The sequence below is a fragment of the Leopardus geoffroyi genome, chromosome B3 (assembly GCF_018350155.1).
Source record: "Leopardus geoffroyi isolate Oge1 chromosome B3, O.geoffroyi_Oge1_pat1.0, whole genome shotgun sequence".
Lineage (NCBI taxonomy): Eukaryota > Metazoa > Chordata > Mammalia > Carnivora > Felidae > Leopardus > Leopardus geoffroyi.
Window position 1 is genome coordinate 20,775,124 of NC_059337.1, and position 15,384 is coordinate 20,790,507.

Sequence of the window (15,384 nt, forward strand, 5' to 3'; positions counted from 1 at the left end):
TTATCCACACTTTTCAAAATGTCCTTGTCAGGGTCTTGTATACGTTTTATTTGGTTATGTTTTTCTAGGAATTTGCCCATTTCATCTGTTTTCAAATGTATTGGCAAACATTGTAATTAATATTCTGTTATCCTTCTAATATATATAGGGACGTCCCTTGCTGTTGTTCATACCTGTGTGAGAGCACAAGAAAGCTGTTTCTGGGAGTGTTGAAAGAAGTTGGAACCAATTGCTGCTGTCAGGACAGAGGTATTGCTAGGACCTTACTGGCAGGAAGAACAAGCAAACAGGAAGAAGTCCTACACCTTACCCCACTTTTCAGGCTACTCCATTGCCCCCTGTTAGAAGACTGCAACATGAAACCACCTAACAGAAGAAAAACATAGCTTACAGAGATCCAACCCCAGTATTAGAGAGCAGTGGAGGGGCGCCTGGGTGGCTCAGTTGGCTGAGCGTCCAACTTCAGCTTAGGTTATGATCCCACGGTTCGTGAGTTGTGGCCCCGCATCGGGCTCTGTGCTGACAGCTCAGAGCCTGGAGCCTGCTTCAGATTCTGTGTGTCTCTCTCTCTCGCTCTCTCTGCCCCTCCCCAACATGCGCTCTGTCTCTCTCTGCCTCTCAAAAATAAAGAAAACTAATAAAAAATTTAAAAAAAAGAGAGCAGTGGATTTGGAACTGAGAGATCATAGCTTAATAAACAGCACACTCTCACACTAAAATATTTTCAGTACCCTCTTGACCTCACCCCACCTGGGGAAGACTCTTAGAGTCATTTTTCTTTCTGTTCCATCTCCCCACTCTTCTCCTTTTTCCTGGGGTATTCAGAGATCGTTTGGGTCCGGGTTCTTACCAAAATCTTCCTTCTTCTATTTCAAGAATCCTTATGAGCAACTGTAGTACAATTTACATTCACATTATCATTGTCCATTAAGATTTTAAAATAAGTATTACAAGATTTGTTCTCACTATTGCTTACTAAACTCTGTCTTCACCTCCCATGGGTGCTTGTTTGATTTGGTTCTTTGGCAAGACTATACTGGAGTGTTCTCAGAGAGGACACCTGAGACCACTGCTTCCCACTGTGCACCTCCCATAATCTGCTCCTTGGTACTCACATAATAATATGTTGCCTGGGCTGAGAATTTTTGGATTACAAGTGAAAAATGTGATGTTAAACTGATTGTTTCTAGAAACAACTTACTTGTTTTCTCTGGAAGCTGATAGGATTGTTCTTGAAATTTTAGCAGGATGGATCTAAATTCTGCCTTTTCAGAACCCTATCAAATCCAAAGCCTTGAGTTGTTTTTCCTTTGATATAGTTTCTTTGCTCATTCTCTGTCATATGTTTTGTTTTCTCCCCCAACTTCTGTGATTTACGTATTATGCCTTCTGTTTCTGCCCTTCATATCTTGATATTTCACTTATTATTTTTATTTCACTAACTTTTGTCGTGTATCTTTCATTTGAGCCTTCTAAAATAGTAATTTGGCTTTCAGCAGGGACCATTCTCTTTTACAGTACCTCTACTAGAATTTTACATTTAAAAATCAAGGATTACTCTGTTCCAGAAGTATCTTATTGTGCTCTAATAATATCTCCTTGTATGTCCTCATTATGTTTTTGATAGTCTTATTCTGTTTCTTCTATTGGTTGCGCTCCATAGTAGCCATCTGTTCTGGAATTTGGCTGTCTCCTTCCTTAAAACCACTGTACTTAGGTGTATGTATGAGTTTACTTTGCCTGATCATTTTGCTTGGAGTTTCCCCAATGCTGGTTTGGGCTCAGCAGGTGGCCATGACAGGATCCCCTTAAGGCCATGGTAAATAGGAAGAGATGGAAGCAGATAGCGGAAGTATTTTCCCTCTGTGGGGAAGGGGTAACTGGGCCTGGCAAACTACATTGTCTTGCTTTAGATATGGCAGGGGGAAGGGGGAGGAAAGGGATAGTGTCTGTTTTCAGAATCAAATAGGGTTAGCTTATCTTCAGGCCCACCTTGCAACTTTTTTTTTTTTTTTTTTTTTTGTAAACATTTATTGTTGAGAGACAGAGAAAGAGCGTGAGCAGGGGAAAGACAGAGAGAGAGGGAGACACAGAATCTGAAGCAGGCTCCAGGCTCTGAGCTGCCAGCACAGAGCCTGATGGGGGGCCCAAACCCACGAACAACGAGATCATGACCTGAGCCAAAGTCATATCCTTAACCCACTGAGCCACCCAGGTACCCTGCAACTTGTCTTTCAACAGGACAGTGGAGTGACACCTCAGGCAAGCCTTACAGGCTCCCTCTCTGCTCAGAAGACCCCCTGGATCATTCCACTGTGGCTTGGAAGGGCAGTTTCTCACTCTGAGCTCTTCCAGAAGATGCAGCCTTTCTCCATACTGCCTGACCTTTGGCCTATAGAGTTTTACTGATTTGGGCTTCCTGTGCTGAGCACGCACCTCTACCATAGGCCAGCCATGGGGTGCAACTGTGAGTCAGCCGGTGGGCACATGCTACGCATCATCAGTAGCCACAGGATATAGGAGAACATGTGGCTAGCTGGCCAGCCTGGGGCTGTCAGAGGTCAACTGTACCCTGGTCATCATATTAGGAACACTTCTAGGCAGGAAACAGGGCTAGACTTGGGGGTGCTGCATGAGTCACTTGGGGGTGCTGCAAGGACACACTGGAACTCCTGAAAATCTCCAGAGCCTCAGGTTATAACTTCCTGTCTTCTCTTTCCAAGAAAACTGGGGACCAAGTTTGTAGCATAGAGTAAGGTCTTAGGGGTCAGGGAACAGCTATAGGCCAAATGGCAGTGAACGAAAGACTCAGTCCCCTGCAGGATGGCCTGGAGAAGCTAAAATTCCAAGTCCATCAGGTGGATAGAGAAATGATGACTTTGCTGGAAAGTAAGAGCTGTGGGGAGTTTGCAGTATCCCCTTGTTCTAGTGTATGGCCGGAGTAAACTCCTCAGTAGGTACTCACAGGGAACCACTGGCTGAGGATGGGAATCACTCAGGCTAGGGTGAAGTTCCTGAAAATGAGGATGCATCTTCAGTACTTCCAAGCAAATTCTGCCTTTCCAACTTACAGACTGTAAATATCTGGGCAAACCATAGATCCTCCCTGTTCCCAGATAACATCTAAATGTCTTTTTGCACAGAGAGGGAGGCCGACAGCCAACTTGTGGGCTTGTACCACTACCTTCAGCAGTGCTTCAAGCTGATGTTCAAATGTCTATAGATCTCAGAGCTAGGTGGAGGGGTTGGCACATGGCTAGTGACTGGGAGCCATGGCTTCACTAGGCGAAATCTGAACAACCAACTGATATATTCCCTTTGTTGGGATTCTCTCATCCACAGAAATCAGTTGGGATGCTTTGGGCTACAAGTGATATAAAGCCCAACTCACAAAAGCTTCAATGCCAAAGGAAGTAAATTATCTCAAATAACAAGTTCAGAGGTGGGCTGCTCCAGAGTTAGTTGGTTCAGCAGCCTAGAGAAGTCATCCGGGATTCAGATTCTTTCCAGCTCTTCATTCTGCCAGTTTCAATATTTTGATGTGTTGGCTTAGCTCTACTCATGGTCACAAGATGACTGCCACTGCTTGAGGCATTACACACAGATGTAAAATGTGTAGAAGAGGATTTTTTTTCCTGTGAACCTCTTTTTGAGAGCAAGTAGACATTTCTCAGACTCTCCCCCACCCCCCCACCCCCACCCCACACACACACACTACCAAAATATTCCTCACATCTCACTGGCCAGAACTGGGCCACATGTCAACTCTTAAACCAGTCACTTGTTATTTTGGTTGTATAATTTATTTATAAATTTAAAAAATACTGCCCTTGAATAAGATTAATCAAGTGAACATGTGAATGGATGTTGATATTAAGTGGCAATAAGTTGGGCTAAATTTCTGTAATTTGCACCTAATAATCACACCTGGACACAAAGAATTAGCCATAAGCATAACAGATATATCCACATTAATCATTGTGTGAAATTTCTCAATATACAGTTTTTAAAGGTCCAAAGTAATAACCACACTGAATTAGGTAATTTGCTTAGAGGTGCATGTGAAAGGAAAAGAAAACATGCATGAGTAGTATGAACCACTTGGATAATTACAAACAACTGAACAGCTCAAGAAAATTTCATAAGCACATTTTTAATGACTGATTGGATCCTAGGAAGCAGTTAATTAGCTAACATTTGCTTTTCCCATGCCACCTCTCTCAAACCTGTGGGATTAATAAAATCTGAATTAAAAAAAAACAAATACCTCTTGTTTCTCGTGAAAGAAAGATGCCCTGCTTTATCCAGCCAGATGAAGGGATGTTGTTGCCAGCTTCAGGAGGCAGGGATCCTTCAGGAAACCGAGCTCCTTGGCCTCTTGTGCATTTAGGGCTGGCTTTCCCACAGTGGCTTCCTGGTTGCTGGATGCAGCACTGAGGCCAAGCCAGCTGGGCGGGCACATAAGTAGGCAGCAGGTTCCCCTCTGCGCTTTCTTCCTTCCCTGATGCATGTGATTCTCACCCGATGTGCAGGGCTTTCGCTCTTCCTTGAATCACTTTCTCACGCACAGCACTGGTACGTTTGCTGTCCAACATGTTTGTATTTATAAGGTTGCTACTTTCCCCTGGTGTTACAGGGTGTGTTCTGTTTTACCTATTCTGTTTCTTCCTTCTCCAGGCTTTGTGCCTCCTTTTGTCCAATTGAGGTCAAACTTGTTTATTCCCTGGAATGCCATTCTTTCTTATTTTCTCTGTTCAAGGCTTCTGAAAGCTCCACAGAGCTGCCAAAACATCTCATGCACATGCAAGGAAAGCACTTAGAGGATCCGGGACTGAAGTTTCCTTTAGTATTGAGCTTCTGAGGGTATCTTCTGAGAGAACTAGGGACGAGTTGGTCAAATTCTCTTCTTATCAGGGTCGTCACATATGCCCTATATGATTTACAAGTTTTCATGGAATTAGAGTAGCAATTGGTCTTTTAATGCTCTAAGACAAGTGGATAGAAGTGAGAGTTCTGGTTGAGCATAGGTTTTACTTATTTGAATGGTTTTCATACTAAGGCAATGATCATCATACCTTTTTGTCCAGGTGAGAGAGAGAAAGTCCAGGTAAGAGAAAGCGTTGCCCATGTACAAAGGACAGAGCATCTGACTTTCTTATTCCCTCCAGGGAGAAAGATACTTTACATCAATTCTTAATTTCTGAAAATATTTTTGGGGGGAAGTATCACATTTACTGGACTATATGAACTGAAAAAAACTATTGTTGCTGTTCTTCTCCTTCTTCTTTTACAGTTAAGATTTTCTTTTTTCTACCAGATGGGCAGCTTCCAGAAGGTACACATGGAAATCTGGTCAGCCAAATTAGTGAGTGAACCGAACCCCATGGTCAATGAGGTGACATATCTCACCTGAATCACTCTCACATTTCTAGATTTTTTTTCTCTAAATTTTATTAAGTTTCACGATCCTTGTATAGTTCTTGTATATAATCTCATTGTTCCCAGTTGTCGTATTTAAGAAACTGTAGGAGCTAAATTCAATTCAGTATAGTGTAGTAAAGATATGACATCAGGGTAAGGGAGACTATGTCAAAGTTTGAGCTAGATCAATAAACAAGTTATGTATGTCTTCCTTATTAATCCATTGCATGTGTCTGAAAGGCTATTTTGGGGATGGGGGTGGGTGTTGCCTTATTTTTTATTGTAGATCTTGTCTTCAGTGTTGTATATGGAAATGAAAAATGAGCCTGTGAAGCAAGGGAGAAGAACTTAAAATCACATACCATAAAATACTTATACTTTTGTAGATGTTAACTTATTTTGCATTTTTTTGTGAATATCCTGCATTGAGTTATACATACTGCACTATGATTAACTCAGAGGCAATTTTCACAGTATAGGTTGATATGTTTTGATATGGTAGATCTCTTTGAGAGAACAGGTACTTGTTCTTGCTCGTGAGTGGGAAGATACAGTTTTGAAACCACTGGATCACAATGCATGCACAATTGACTTTATTACCTATTTTTGATTTTCCCCTTCTCTCAAAAATATTTGAGGGTCAAGGCTATTTTGCAGCCCCCAAAGCCTACCTTTGTCTGATGTCTCTGGTACAGGAAGCCAGGAAGCAGCAGGAACAACCAAAGCCCCCATTTCCTCAAGATATTTTGCTGCTGTTAAAGATTCATTCAACATTAGAGTGGTTTTTAAATGGAGACCTCCACTTGTCCTAGAAGTCACAGAATTGTGTCACTTAAAGAAAAAGAGAGCCAAGTTAGGAAATTTATTGTCTTATGAGCAGATGCTCTGGGAAACTCAGGATGCTCCAGTATATGGACATCTAATAAATGAGGAACCAGGTATTTCTTTACATGTTACTTTCAGGATGGGCTTTCTATTTTCCTTCCAATATGTGTGTATGATTTATGATTTAGAATTCTTTCATATATTAATCATATTTTATAGCTGAAAGTTTGCCTAACTCAGCCCTGCCTTTCTGCAGGTGAAGAGGCTGAGAACTAACCAGTGAGAAGTCTTCCAGGACCCATTGGTGGCAGAGGAAGGATGAAATTGTGTTCCATAAACCATATAGCATAAGGATGTTCATTAATCACCTAAAACATAAATAAAAATCTTTGTGACAGTGGAGAAATCATTATTTCAACAGTAGACTCTCCTCCACTTTAGTTTAACTTTTTAATTAAAAAAAATCTTTCTGTTGGGGCGCCTGGGTGGCTCAGTCGGTTAAGTGTCCAACTTTGGCTCAGGTCATGATCTCACGGTTTGTGTGTAAGCCCCATGTCAGGCACTGTGCTGACAGCTCAGAGCTTGGAACCTGCTTTGGTTTCTGTGTCTCCCTCTCTCTCTGCCCCTCCCTGCTCACGCTCTCTCTCTCTCTCTTTCAAAAATAAACATTAAAAAATTTTTTTTTAATTCTTTCTGTTGCTATTGATCCAGAAAGTCTGGGTGCCCTAACTGCATCTACTTGAGGGTTCTCATTACTGTTTTCTTAGTCTTCTTTTCTGATTTCATCTCATTACACTTCAGAAGGAACATCTTATTAAAGATTCTTCAGCTTGACCTTCTTCAGGTTCTTTTTTAAACAGGTTTATAAAGACATAATTAACATATCATAAAATTCACTTGTTTAAAGTATACAGTGTCTTCTTAGCATACTTCAGAGTTATGCAGCCATCATTATCTAATTTTATCACATTTAATCACCCCAAAAAGAAATCATATACCCTTTAGCAGTCACTCCCCATACCCCACCTTCCCCACAACAAAACTGTGTTCCACAGAAGCTGTAGCGTGTTATGGTCCCACCAGCAACATATGAGGTTTCTCTGCATCCTTGCCAAACTTGATATTATCTGCCTTTTTGTTTAAAGCTATTCTGGTGAATGTGAAGTTAGTATATATGGTTTTGATTTTGCATTTCCCTAATGACCAATTGTGATGAACATCTTTTCATGTGATTAGCCATTCTTACATCCTTGGAGACATGTCTACTTAAATCCCTTGCCCAGCTTTACAATTGGATTTGTGTCTTCTTATTGAGTTGCAAGAGTTGTTTATATGTTGTATATATGTCCCTTATAAGATACATGATTATTTGCAAATAATTTCCCCCAGACTGCATAGATTGCCTTTTCACTTTCTTGAGTCTCCTTGAACACACACAAATTTTTAATTTTTATGAAATCCAACTTCTCAACCTTCTTGTTTATCACCTGGGATTTTAGTGTCTTATCTAAGAAATCATTGACAAATGGAAGGTCATGAAAATTTGCTCCAATGTTTCATTCTAAGAGTTTTTGAATTTTAATTCTTACATTTGGGTCTATGATCCACTTTGAGTTAATTTTGTATGTGGTGTAAGGTCAGGGTTCAGTTCATTCGTTTGAATGAGGATATCCATTATCCCAACACCATTTGTTGTTATTCTGCTGAATTATCTTGGTCCCTTTTTTGAAAATCTGTTAACCATAGATGCATGGATTTGCTTTTGCACTCTCACTTCTACTCTCCTGCTCTGTATGTGTATCAGTTTACTAGAGTTGCCATAACAAAATACACAGACTGGGTGGCTTAAACAACAGAAATTTCCTCACAATCTGGAGGCTAGAAATCCAAGACCAAAGTATTAGCAATAGTGTAGTTTCCCCTGAGCCTCTCTTCTTGACTTGCAGACAGCTGCCTTTCCACTGTGCCCTCAAATGGCCTTCTTTCTGTGTGCACATATCCCTGGTGTTTCCTCCAGGGATGAAGAAGGATGATGTCCTTATGAGGGCATTAGTCTTACTGGATTAGCAACCCACCCTAATGGTCTCATTTTAACTTAATCCATTTAAAGACCTTATTTCCAAAATCAGTCACATTCTGAGGTAGAAGGAATTGGGACTTAAACTTATGAATTTGAGGAGGAGGGAGACACAATTCAGCCCCTAACAATATGTCTTATGTTTGTGCCAGTACCTCACAGCTTTGATTACAATAGTGTTGTTCTGACATTATTGTGGAAGTATGAGGAAGTGGGAGTCCTTCAACTTTGTAATTTTTAAAGAGTGTTTTGGCTATTCTGGGTCCCTCGAATATCCTTATGAATTTTAGGATCAGCATGTCAATTTCTATTTAAAAAAATGCAGCTGCGATTTTGATAGGTAGTGTCTTCAATCTTTTATATATATATTTATATATATATATATTATATACATATTACATATATAATATGTATTATATATACATATTATATATATAATATATATTATATATGTATACACATTTGGTTTGCTACTGTTTTGATAAGGATTTTTGCATCTGTATTTGTAAGAAATGTTGATTTGTAGTTTTCTAATAATGTCTTTGGCTGGTTTTGGTATCAAGACAGTACTGGACTCAGAATGAGCTGGGAATCGGTTCTTCATTTTCTGGAAAAGTTTGTAAAGAGTCTTAATTCTTTTGTAAAGAATTTTGGTAGAATTCACCAATGAAACCATCTGGACCTGGATTTTCTTTATGAGAAGTTTTTAAACTAAGTCAATCTTTGTTTCTTTATATTTTCTATTTCTTCTTGAAATGTGTGTTTCTAGGAACTTTTCCATTTCACCAAATTTACCTCATTTGTTGGTATACAGTTGTTTATTGCTCATAGCATCCCCTTATAAACTTTTTTTTTCCTTTTTAAGTTTGGTAGTGATGTACCCCCTCTTCATTCCTGATTTTTTTGAATTGTATTTATTTTGAGAGAGAGAGCATGCAAGTGGGGCAGAGAGAGAGAGAAGAGAGAGAGAGAATCCCAAGCATGCTCCGCACTTTCAGCACAGAGCCCGACATGGGGCTCAATCTCACAAACTGTGAGTTCATGACCTGAACCAAAATAGTCAGATGCTTAACCTACTGAGACACCCAGGTGCCTACATTCCTCATTTTTTTTAATCAATGTGGGTGTTCTTTCTTGGTCAGTGTAGCTGTCAATTTTATTACTTCTTCAAATTCTTGGATCATTGTTGATGAGTTTTCTTATTTCACCTGTGCCAGGTTTGCACTTATTTCTTTCCTCTGCAGATCATGCTTTTGGGAGTTGCTGGTAAGGTGTTAGGCTGGAACAAGTGGTGAGAAGCCCAGAAGTTTCTGGCACAGCTGACTTTGCTTTTATAAGCCATTGTGAATCAAAGAATACACTGTTTACATGTCTCCTGAGGCACCATGAAGCAGCCTCTAGGAGCCCAGGCTTAAAAGGGAGCAAAACTGCTCAAGGCCTCATAGCATTTGACCTGCCTGTAAGGCTTCTACTGTGGGCAATTAGTCAGCAGCCTGGGGCAGGTTTTTGGAGAACTAGCCTCAGAAAGAAGACAGCTACAGGCTCTCAGAAGGGAGACATGGGTTTCTGAAGGCTGAATATCCACAAGTAAATGATCCTGGGTCTTCCCAGGCCTTGGAAAGGGGCAAGCCTTCTCCTTATCAGGTACCTAAGTTCTCATTTTCATCTCAGGGAGGAAGAAGCCCTGTACTAACTCTCTTCTCTGCAGACTTTGAAGAACCCATGGTCTTTGTGTACTCTCCAGCCTTGAAAGCATGCCTGCTTCAGTTGTTAATTTAACTCAAAGGAGGGAACCAGGAAGAAGAGGGAATGAGAAACAGAGGACCTGTGCAAAATTATCATTTCTCCAGGATTCCTACAGCCACCTCTAAAGTACCTCGGAATATTATTTCTGGTTTTCTGTTTGTAATTGTTGTCTCCTTCAGGACCACCAGTTATGCATAGGTGGGATCTTTCTTGTCTGCCTTCATTATTTCTGTATTTCGTTCCAATTCCCTTCTTTTATTCTTAACCCATTTCAATTTGCTCAGTTTTCTCAACACTTACCTGTCTTATCCGTCTCTGGGTATTAGTTTTGTCCATTCTCCTTGGTTCCCTTGCCCTGTGAGTTACCTCTGTTACAGGCTAAAGTGAAATCTAGAAGAAAAGAATGAGGCTTCTGTCATCTTGAACAGTGTGGCCTGTAGGGAAATGCTTTGGGTTAAATAGGAGAGAACACAGCTACTCTAGAATAGCAAATGTTTTCAAATATGTTCTAAGTCATCTGAAACTTCTTTCTGCAGAGGTAAATCACCAGATTAGCTCACATGTACATTCTATATGGAAAAACAGTCTTTCCTGATTTTTACTTTGGCCTTATTGCCAGCAATTAAAATCATAAGTGCTTTCCTCAACCCCAGAATATGCCAAGAAACAATAAAAATATCAACTTATATTCAGATAACATCTGATTACATTCAGTAACCTTACAGGTAATATTAACTTTGTCTAGCCCCCTCCTTTTGAAACAAAGTCTCATTCCTTAATACCCTCTTTTCTCCTGCTTCATTGGGTTTGGATATTGCTTGGCCAGAATTTTTTCAGTTCCAAGTGAGGAGAACCAACTGGAAGCAGATAAAGCGAAAGGACATCTGACTTGCTTCAGTAAGTGGTTATCCCTAGTTTGACCTTGCACTCAGGATCCAGGAGTTGGCAGCATTAGGATTTCTCCATCTCTTGGATCTCCTTTGAGCTGGCTTCACCATGAAGCAGGTTATGCCCAAGCAAAGGCAAAGGAGGCTAGGCTTCCATCACTGTTTAGCTTGTTAGCTCAGGGAAAGAGAACCTATGTGAGCCTCTGAAAGGATGCTGGATAGACTTCCGAACCAGTCTCTGTGGCTGCCCTGAGTCATGTGCACTCAGGAAAGAAAGGTAGAGCCTTACTAAGGTCTCCTAGAGATGGGAAGCAGTTCCTAAAGGGAAAAGATGCAGAACAAGTAGCAAAAACAAACAAAAAATTTTTGGCCACCACTGAGAGACCTTGTGTATTTGTAATTTTATAACTTAACAGACCTTAATGATTTTCATAAGTAAAAGGCTCCAGGTAACTGGAAGGTTTATATTTCTTGAAAAGAGTCTGAGAAGGTGCTTCTGGGCCAAATGGCTGCAATGCTTGGAAAGAGCTATCTCATCAAACTGCACCTCTCCACCACCACCCCCCACCCCCGCCTCTTCCACCAGTCAAGGAAAGCTCTCTTGCCACTTAAAAGTATCCTTTCAAGAGAGATAAAGTGTTTTCATGTAGTCCTGCTGTGTGATTTAACCCCTATGGATCTTTGTTATGAATGGACACAAGGGATTTTATTACAACCATTAAAATATCTGGAATCGTTTTCCTCCTGTCTACTCACCAAAATAGTATCTGCCTCCCCCGCTCCAACTCCTTTGCTCACATACTGCATACGGTCCCACTTTCTTTCACTGGAAAAGGCAGTGAAGCTGCTCATATATGATGGCTGCATGCTTTTATCATTGCTTTTCTCCCCCAAAAGCCCTTACCTGCTTTTTGCACTAGGTTGCTGGCAGAAAATTTTAAATCTTTGTCTGTTTCTGCAAGAAATACCAGGGAGTGAAGAGGAGAACCTAGTAAATAAAGATGATTAGAGATTGCTGGCAGTCATTTGCTACCAAGGAGATGAAATAAAGCAATTAATTACTCAGACATCTAAAGAGCAAGTGATAGTAGGCATTTCTTTGTTCAATGCATTTGAAATCTCAGCTAGCTTAATTTTTTGCCTCAAAGAATTTTTACTTTTTTGTCTAGTAATAAAAATATTAAGATCATTACCATAAACCATTTGAAAATGTTCTTCTTTTTAAACCACTTGTCTTTATTACTTCACTGGCTTAACAAAAAGTCATAAATGTCGTATTCAAGTCACACTGAATTTGCTGAAAATTTGAATGTGTATAACTGCTACGGCATGGTGTCACCATGAAGTCAAAATCATTGAGAATGTATTTCTCATTTATCTCCCAAGCAACACAATCAACATTAATTTCCTTTTTAAAATAATTTTAATAGCACCTTAATATGTTTTTTCCATACTTTTTTCTGATTTTTGTATGTACTTGTGTTTCACTGCAGTAAACATCTTTCTATATACAGCTTTGTAAAGTCCTCAGACACTTTCCTTAACATACAGCCTCTGGAAAGAAGCAATCTATTATCAACTACCCTGTCCCACCTTATGCGAGGTACTTGGCAAACCTCTCATCAGTTCCCTAATGCCTGGATTATTATAGTAGTCCCCCCCTTATCTGTGGTTTCACTTCCCACTGTTTCAATTACTCTTGGTCAACTGTGGTCTGCAAGCAGATGATCCTCTTTCTGACATAATCTCAGGTCAATAGCCTAATGCTACATCATGATGCCTGCGTTATCCGCCTCACTTCATCTTATCACGTAGGCATTTTATCATCCCATATCAGAAGGGTGACATTTTGAGGGAGACTACATTTACATAACTTTAATTACAGTATATTGTTGTAATTGTGCTATTTTATTATTATTTTCAATCTCCTACTGTGACTAATTTATCAACTTTGTCATAGGTATATATATGTATGTATAGGAGAAAACATAGTATATATAAGATTCAGTACTATCTGCAGTTTTAGGCATCCTTTGAGGGTCTTGGAATGTGTTCCGCGTGGATCAGGGGAGACTACAGTAATCTCATTTCACTGATTTGGAAACAGAAAGGAGGTCAGTAGCTGCCTTGATATCACACAGGTTCCTAATCTAGGTCCATATGGCTCCATAACTTTGCTTTTTTAAGGACACTATGTTTATGTTCTGTCTGCTTTAACATATGGTTAAGAGGAGTCTCTGAAGGTGCACTGTCTTAATTCAGTACCGCCACTTACTTGCTATAGGACAGTTAATATTTTCTCTGTGCCTGTTTCTTCCTTTGTGAGAAGAGAAACATAATAAACACACAGGCCTCACAGGGTTGTTGTAGTGACTGAAGTAATATATGTACACCCCTGGAATAGTCTGACCCTTTGCAATAATCATTAGCTGTTGTTTGTATGTATTATTATTAATGTTTGTGTCATTATCATCACAAGTTTTTCCTCAAACATCCATGGCTTCCCATGTCAATCTAAAATGGAGTGTGGGTCTGGGTGACTTCTCCATGTGACACCTAAACTTCATTCTAGTATTATTATATGTCTGTCTTTTCTCATGTGCATTCTCCTGGACACAGTGTAGGGAGGTGTTTTAACTGAAATCTTTTCTGACTTTGAGTATGACAATCTGCTGAGTACAGATGCTGCTGAAGGACACTGCAGATTTACAATGAAAATGCAGCCTAATTGTTGACAGTGGCTTTCATCTCATTTTGCACTTCTCTGTTATCTGTTGGTTGCTGATTCTTCCTCCCTTCTTTCTCTCTTTCATCTTTTTTTTTTTTTTTTTTAATTCACGTTATAGCTGATTCTATTGGAAGGGACTTTTGCAGAATTTTTTATTGCAGGAGGTTTAACATGAAGCCCAAATTTGTAAGGAAAATGGAGATGAATTTTCTCATTGTAAAAAAAAAAAAAAATGAGTGCCTTGATGATATATTTGTTTTTCTTAGTAGGCTTCTGTCATTAAGACAGATGCTTGAGGATATATTGTTAGATCTTGCGTGGAACAGAGTTATTACTCATAGCTCACTAGATTTTAGCATACTTGCATCACAACATGGAGTATCATTTTACATTTAGTATTGCAGTTCCAATGCCATTATCAGATTGCATTTTCATATTGAATTACAAACAAAAATTTTATGTTACTAACACTTAATGAAATTTTAATAAGGTTGTGTTTTGATGCTATTATTCAAATAATGTGTTTTGAATTGCTTTCCTTTGAATATATTTGCATTAAAGAGGAACTCAGTTTGATTTGGTTCTTTGAAGAGTTTTCCCACTTTCTGGGCGCTGCTTTCAATAAGATAAAGCAGGAAATTCAGTTTCTTCTCTGCAAGTCAGTAAATAGAAAAGGAACACATTTGCTAAGATCTGTAGAAGTAATGGCAGCAGACTGCAGATGGTTTGAGCTAATGAAATGACTCATGTTGGCTATTAGGGTTGCACATGATACCCCTGGGTTCTCTTTTCTTTGAGCCCTAAGGCTAATATATTAAAAATTAAGAAATTTAAGAGATTCGCATTATTGCAGTTCTTGATCAGTGATGCCCAAAAATAACTGAGAATCTCTTGAGAGAGCACGTTTCTGTTTGTAGCATTCTTATTCATTTCTGCTAAAATTGTGGTTGTGGACCCAACGCAATTTACGTGAGCAAGTGCTTTCCAAGAGAAAGAAGCAAGAACACTTGATTGTAACGTGCTTTATGTGCTGGTTTGTCCTGGTTGTCTAGCAGGGGGAGTTTAATGCATAATTATAAATACTGCAATAGCAAAAACATGGTTAAGAGTCCTGTTTACAAGGCAAGCCTGTCTTTATCAAACATTCGTTTTTAATAAACTCTTCAGGGCATTAGAGAAAAGTAACTGGTGGTAAATGTTTAGGCCGGTTTGAACCTGCACCGAGGGGTGGGGGTGGCAAAGGCAAATTAAGAGTCATCTGGGTCTTTTATTTTTTCAACGTCGCTGTATGTAGAAAGAAATGCTTTTACTTCACTTTCACACTCTTACCTTCCACCTCCCCTTACTTTTCTCCCACATTCGTTCTTTGAGTTCCCTCCATCTGAAAATACTCGCGATTTTAAAACTCGTAATACTTCTGCAGTATTTGCCGGAGTCCGTGTGGTCCTAAAACGAGCCGCACACTTGCTTAGGAGTTTTGGTTCCTGTCCTCTATTTGGGGGGCTTGGTGAGGACAACACTTTTAATTACAACAAAAGCCACTGCTGTGACTCGAGGTGAAGCACCGACACCACCCGCTTCCTTCGGCCGACGCGCAGCGGCAAGGCAAACGCCCCTGACGCAACGCGCAGCCCTTGTGACGCAACACGCAGTCTCCGCCGACGCAAGCGCAGTCTCCGTGATGCAACGCGCCCCCCCCC

At 40.0% G+C, this 15,384-nt stretch overlaps 1 protein-coding gene and 1 long non-coding RNA gene across 6 annotated transcripts in view; one reads left to right on the forward strand and one right to left on the reverse strand.

Annotated features, from left to right (window-relative positions):
* FAM189A1 (family with sequence similarity 189 member A1) overlaps nt 1-15,384 on the forward strand; it is a 466,939-nt gene that overhangs the window by 296,982 nt on the left and 154,573 nt on the right. The gene's annotated exons all lie outside the window — the stretch shown is intronic.
* On the reverse strand, nt 4,134-15,378 carry LOC123582594. 2 transcript variants are annotated; one of them, XR_006704473.1, is made up of 6 exons: nt 15,014-15,378; nt 11,861-11,944; nt 11,713-11,782; nt 10,370-10,503; nt 6,093-6,252; nt 4,134-5,747 (listed from the first exon to the last, which is right to left on the reverse strand). It is a non-coding gene; the product is annotated as an uncharacterized LOC123582594 (long non-coding RNA). The 2 variants fall into 2 exon arrangements; XR_006704472.1 differs by lacking the exon at nt 11,713-11,782 and having other exon boundaries at nt 15,014-15,373.